This window comes from Canis lupus, chromosome X (assembly GCF_048164855.1).
Source record: "Canis lupus baileyi chromosome X, mCanLup2.hap1, whole genome shotgun sequence".
Classification (NCBI taxonomy): domain Eukaryota; kingdom Metazoa; phylum Chordata; class Mammalia; order Carnivora; family Canidae; genus Canis; species Canis lupus.
The window spans coordinates 95,321,486-95,327,608 of record NC_132876.1 but is presented as its reverse complement, the minus strand read 5'-3'; the positions used below and the strand labels follow the sequence as shown (position 1 = coordinate 95,327,608).

The following is a 6,123-nucleotide window of genomic DNA, read 5'->3' as shown; positions in this document are numbered from 1 at the left end:
TTTTTCAGTTTTCACTGGGTTTGTGTACACTTTTCTAACTTCATGAAATTACCACTGGCCATGAGTAAGGTGGGGATGGGTATTGTAGCGTGGTGTAATTAGGTCCTCAGAGGGGATTATGTCTAAATCACCATAAATATTGTAAATCAGTTCCTCAACGCTAGAGAAGCAAGTCTAGAGAAGCATCTGACAGATTCTACCTCTGAGCAAATTGCTAACACTAAAAAAAATTTTTCTTCATAGCTGTATTTTTTTCACATTCAACTATTGCTTTTATTATACTAACAAGCCAATAATGAATACATTAGAATATGGGAATACATATCCATGACACACTGCAGACTCTACCATGTATGAAATACTTATAATCATTTCTTTTGACTTACAATGTACAGAGAGGAAAAGAAACACAATGTTAATTTATTTTAGTGGTAATTTTTGGAAATCTAATGATAATGATAAAAAGATGCATTTGGATTTCAGGTTCTAATATAACAACAGTTTTTAAGAAATGCTTCTGTAAATATTTTATATTTAGCCCAATACTATGAGACCATCAAAACTTTTCATGCATTGTTCAGCTTTATATACAGCTCTGTTTAGTTTAATTTTTATTTGAAGAATAGCTGACATATGATATTATATTTGTTTCAGGTGTACAACATAGTGATTTGGCAAATTTATACTCTACCACAATAAGTGTAGTAACCATCTGTCCCCATGCAACATTATTCAATATTATTGACTATATTCCCTATGCTGTACTTTTCATCTCCATGATTTATTTATTTTATAACTAGAAGTTTATAGCTAGGATCACAGTTTTTATTATGCATATTTACAAAAAAGAGGTATATCACTTTAACCAATAACAGTTAAATGAGAGCTCATGTATCTAATATGAAATTTAGAATAGAGTATTAACACCTGAGAACCCCCTGCATGCTCCTCACAGATCTCCCTTTCCTTTCCTCGCTCTAGATGGACTCACAGTCCAAAAATTTATGTCATTTTCTCTTACTTTACATTTTTACCACATAATATCATATTTAGCTTTATCTCTTTTAGTGTAATACAAATAAAACCCTATAGTGTGTCTTCTTCTGTGACTCTTGTCTGAATTTCACAAATGCTGATGCATGTGGTTGCTGGGTTTTTCATTTTTTTCCGCTGTATATTATTCCAGGGCTGATTGATACAATGAATGAATATCTGTTCATTGTCCTGTGGAAAGCCATAATGGCTGATTCCATTTTTTGCCTTTAAGAGCAATGCTGTACAGAACATTCTGGTAAGCATGGCTTAGTGCATATGTGGGAGTGTTATGGACTGATGAGTGAAATTCTGGGTCATGTAGTATGCTCTTGTTTACTTTTATTGGATGATACCAAACTGTTTTCCAATTTATACTTCCACCAGCAGTGCGTGCATGTTGGAGAAGGTCATCAGGGGACACGATGGCAGGTCGACCTGTGATTTGGATTCTGGCAATCAGAGACTCCTCATCACCCCCACCCTTGTTCCGCATCTTTGGAATGTATACTCCACCCACTGTTCCCATACTAGAAGCTGTTCTAAGGCTGTAGACTTGAAAGAGTAAGTAAGGTGTTGTTGAGACCTTCTGGACAGTACACATGACCAAACCCTGTTAAAGCCTATATAACAACCTTAATATTCTGGCAGGCAAGTGTGAACATCTACTTATCTTATGGCCACCCAAGACAAGCCTTACAAGTAAATTCCCTTGCTTATTAAACCTGCCCCCTAGCAATCTGGAATGGCCTACCTTTCTTTGCTATCTCCTTGCCATCTGTATGAGGGCCCATTTGTGAGCCAACAGATATAATTCCTGTTGTTCCATCTCTTCCTGAACACGGAATTTCTGAAGAGCCTTGGGAAGAACATATCAGAACTGTGTGACTGCAGGAAGGAGGGAAACAGTGATGGATACATGGGCTCTTTTATCCTGTGGGCTGAGATGGACTCATGCAGTTTTAACTACATTGTATTTTTAGGTTTCACATGGGTGAGTTCAAAGAGATTCATGCAGGTAACTCTTGGCAGCATTGTTCCAGGAAGGCAGAGGTATAGGATTCAGCCCCAGGAGAGGGAGCTCCTGAAGGTAACTCTTGAGCAAACTCCTTAAAGGCAGTGTGGAAATGGTTGCTGCAGCAAATGAAATAGGAGTTGATGTACAAGCGTGGTACACAAGAAGTTTTATAGTTTTTGTAGCTTTTTGTTTTTGTAGGCGGCCTTTGTCAAATTAATAGTCTGTTTTTTTGTCAGCTTTACTGAAGTAAAATGAATATAAAATAAACTGCCAATTTCAAGTGTGTAAATCAATGATTTTTTACTACTGTATGTAGTTGTATAATCTCTACCATCATCAGGAGATACATTTCCATCACCCCAGTAAGTTCCCTCATGTTCCTTTGCAGTCAATCCCTCCTCACCCCACCCCCACACCCATCCTGTCACCTGGGTTTGGCAACTGCTGATCTGCCTTCCATAGTTCACCATAGAGGTCAGTGCTTCCCTTTTATCTCTAGTTCTCTAAAAATTCTTAGTAGGAAAAAATGTTGAATTCTATCAAATGTGTCTTATTGATGTGTTTAATGATCATGTGTCTTTCCCTTCTATAGACTCTTAATGTAGTGGATTTTATTGATAGTTTTATTAATTTAAAAATAATTCCTGGGATAACACCAGTTCGGTAATGATGATTTTTTTTTTTCAACAGGATTATATTCAGGTTGTTAGTAATTTGTTTATGGGTAGTGCATCTGTATTCATGAAATGCTTCTATAACTTTCCAAACCATACTCTTTGAAAGGAAATCATTATATAGTCCACAAGTAAGGAGTGGAAACGTGTTCTCTCTCCTTGAGGGAGAAGCATTTACATAAATTATTTGGAATTCAAAAAAAATTATTTGGAATTCTGCATGGGAGACTTGTTTCTTCTTCCTTGATTATTTGTTTATTTAATCATTTATTTATATCACAATGGTCTCATGGATATTTATTTTATACTCTGGGTTACAATTCAATACTGTGTTATTTATTTTGTTCCTCAAATGTTGGCTCTCATGTTCCTTTGACATAACCAAATCATTGTGCTCTTTTGTTTTGTTTTGTTTTGTTTTGTTTTGTTTCGAACACTTCCTTTCTTTCTGTCATTGCAGGATGCTTCAAGCTCATTGTATTTTCAGCCCCAGTCCTAGAACCAATCAGCCATTTCTCCAACAAGCCCAGGCCTATAACTTTTTAGTACACTAATTAAAAAGGCTTTTTGCTACTAAGGTTATTGTGTCATCATCAAATGAATTGGAAGAAGTTTTTTTTTTTTCTCTACTGGGAAGTTTGGTTTGTTATTGGAACTTTTTTTATTATTTCATGTTTTCTGGAACTTCCTGTGAAGCCATTATGATTCTAATGTGTTTTTTGATGGGATAATTTAAACTATTGAATCTGTATTTTGGTAGTTTTGTATTTTTTTCTAATTGAACCAATTTCAGTAGGTTGCAACTTTCTAGAAATTTTTCCTATTTTGTATCATATTTTTAATTTTTTAACAAAATTATTTATAACATTATTTATCTCTTTAATCACTAGTTATAGTATAATAGTATTGTATTGTATTAGTATTACTATTTTTCCTATTTTGTATATTTTTAATTTATTAACAAAATTATTTATAGCATTATTTTATCTCTTTAATCACTATAGTAGCCTTTTCTATTTTATTTGTTAATATGATCAGAGATTTGTGCAAGTTGTTAGTTTCTTCAAATGTTTCTTTTGTGTGTGTGTGTTTATTTTATTTTTTTATTTTTATTTTTTTATAATAAATTTATTTTTTATTGGTGTTCAATTTACCAACATACAGTGCTCATCCCGTCAAGTGCCCCCCTCAGTGCCCGTCACCCATTCACCCCCACCTCCCACCCTCCTCCCCTTCCACCACCCCTAGTTCGTTTCCCAGAGTTAGGAGTCTTTATGTTCTGTCTCCCTTTCTGATATTTCCCACACATTTCTTCTCCCTTCCCTTATATTCCCTTTCGCTATTATTTATATTCCCCAAATGAATGAGAACATATAATGTTTGTCCTTCTCCGATTGACTTACTTCACTCAGCATAATACCCTCCAGTTCCATCCACGTTGAAGCAAATGGTGGGTATTTGTCGTTTCTAATGGCTGAGGAATATTCCATTGTATACATAGACCACATCTTCTTTATCCATTCATCTTTCGATGGACACCGAGGCTCCTTCCACAGTTTGGCTATTGTGGACATTGCTGCTAGAAACATCGGGGTGCAGGTGTCCCGGCGTTTCATTGCATCTGAATCTTTGGGGTAAATCCCCAACAGTGCAATTGCTGGGTCGTAGGGCAGGTCTATTTTTAACTGTTTGAGGAACCTCCACACAGTTTTCCAGAGTGGCTGCACCAGTCCACATTCCCACCAACAGTGTAAGAGGGTTCCCTTTTCTCTGCATCCTCTCCAACATTTGTTGTTTCCTGCCTTGTTAATTTGCCCCATTCTCACTGGTATGAGGTGGTATCTCATTGTAGTTTTGATTTGTATTTCCCTGATGGCAAGTGATGCAGAGCATTTTCTCATGTGCTCTTCAAATGTTTTTTGAGGCTTTGTGGGCCTCCTGTATTTTATTCCTATTTCATTTATTCATGATCTTTATTATTTATTCCCTACTATTTGTGGGAAGTTTATTATATTGTTTTTATTTTATTCTTAGGTTGGATGTCTGGCTAATTATTTTTAAATGATTCTTATTTTCTAATATATATACTGAAGGCTATAAAAATTGCTCTTAGTACCACTTTAGCTAGACCCTATAGTTCTGATATATATGATTGTGGTCACTTAGTTTAAAATATTTTCTAATTTTATTATGTTTTTTTTCTCTGACTCAAAAGTTTATACAAAAAAGTACTTCTAAATTTCCAAATTCATTCATCCTTTATTCAACCAGTATTTGTTACATAGAGATAAAATACCAGGAGCTTCTGTAGTCACTAGTGATACAATAAATAAATCAATAAAATAAAAAAATAAATAAAGCAGAATAAAAACTTTAGGCTCCAGGAGGTTGCATTCCAATGAAGAGAAACAGACAATAAAATTAATACTTGAGATAGTGTGAAATGATTTAGAGAAAAAATAAGTAGTGAGGAGGGATAAAGAATGAGTTAAGGATAGGGTATTAAAGTCCTCAGTAATAAAGTAGTATTTGTAAAATGACCTAAAAGAGATGAAGGAATGCATGTTCAGATATCTACAGGAAGGGTCCTGGCAGAAGAAATACCAAATGAAAAGTTCAGAGGTTGAGTATGGCTTAATGTGTTAATGGGACAATAGAGGCCAATGTAGCTGGAGCACAGAGTGAGGGAGAGAAGGAGATGAGATTGGAGAAACAAAACCAGCGGAAGGGGCAGGTGGGTTGCCCTTGTGGGCTATTTTAAGGACTATGTATTTAGGCTTTGTAGCATGATGTGAAGCCATTGGAGAAATCTGAAGATAGGTATAACTTATCCAGGTTAAATTTAGCCATGATCACTCTGGTTGTAGAGCTGAGAACAGAGTCAATATGGATAAAGGGGAAGCAAGAAGACATAAAAAATGTATTGTCATTTACCTTGTAGATTAGAATATGGTCAATTTTTATAATGTTCCTCAAGTTCTTCCAGAAAACATATTCTTCGTTCATTGTATGCAACATCTTGTATGCATTCATTGAGTTAAACGTTTCATTGTGGTGTTCAAATCTTCTGTATTCTTGCTAAGTTTTTACCTGTTTGATACATTAGTTACCTCAGATATGTGTTCAACTCTCCCAGTGTAATAGGTTTTGTAATTTCCCATTTAATTTTGTCAGTTTGTGCTTTGTACCATTTGAGGATATATTATTAAGTCCATATGAGTTTAGAGTCATTACTATCTTCTGGAAAATTGAAACTTTTGATCACTATGCAGGACTCTTTTTATCTTCAATAATTCATTGGTCTTAAAATCTCCCTGGTTTGTTACAAATATATTGACACTACCTTTGTTTTGGATAGTGTTTTCCTGGTGTATCTTTCCATCATTCAACTTTCTATCT

The 6,123-nt window shown here is 35.0% G+C and overlaps 1 long non-coding RNA gene across 1 annotated transcript; it reads left to right on the top strand.

Moving 5' to 3' along the window:
* The first annotated feature begins 1,426 nt into the window (after positions 1–1,426).
* LOC140628006 (uncharacterized) lies at positions 1,427–3,441 on the top strand. Its single transcript, XR_012026462.1, has 3 exons — positions 1,427–1,596; positions 2,439–2,524; positions 3,185–3,441. It is a non-coding gene; the product is annotated as an uncharacterized lncRNA (long non-coding RNA).
* Positions 3,442–6,123: the final 2,682 nt, after the last annotated feature.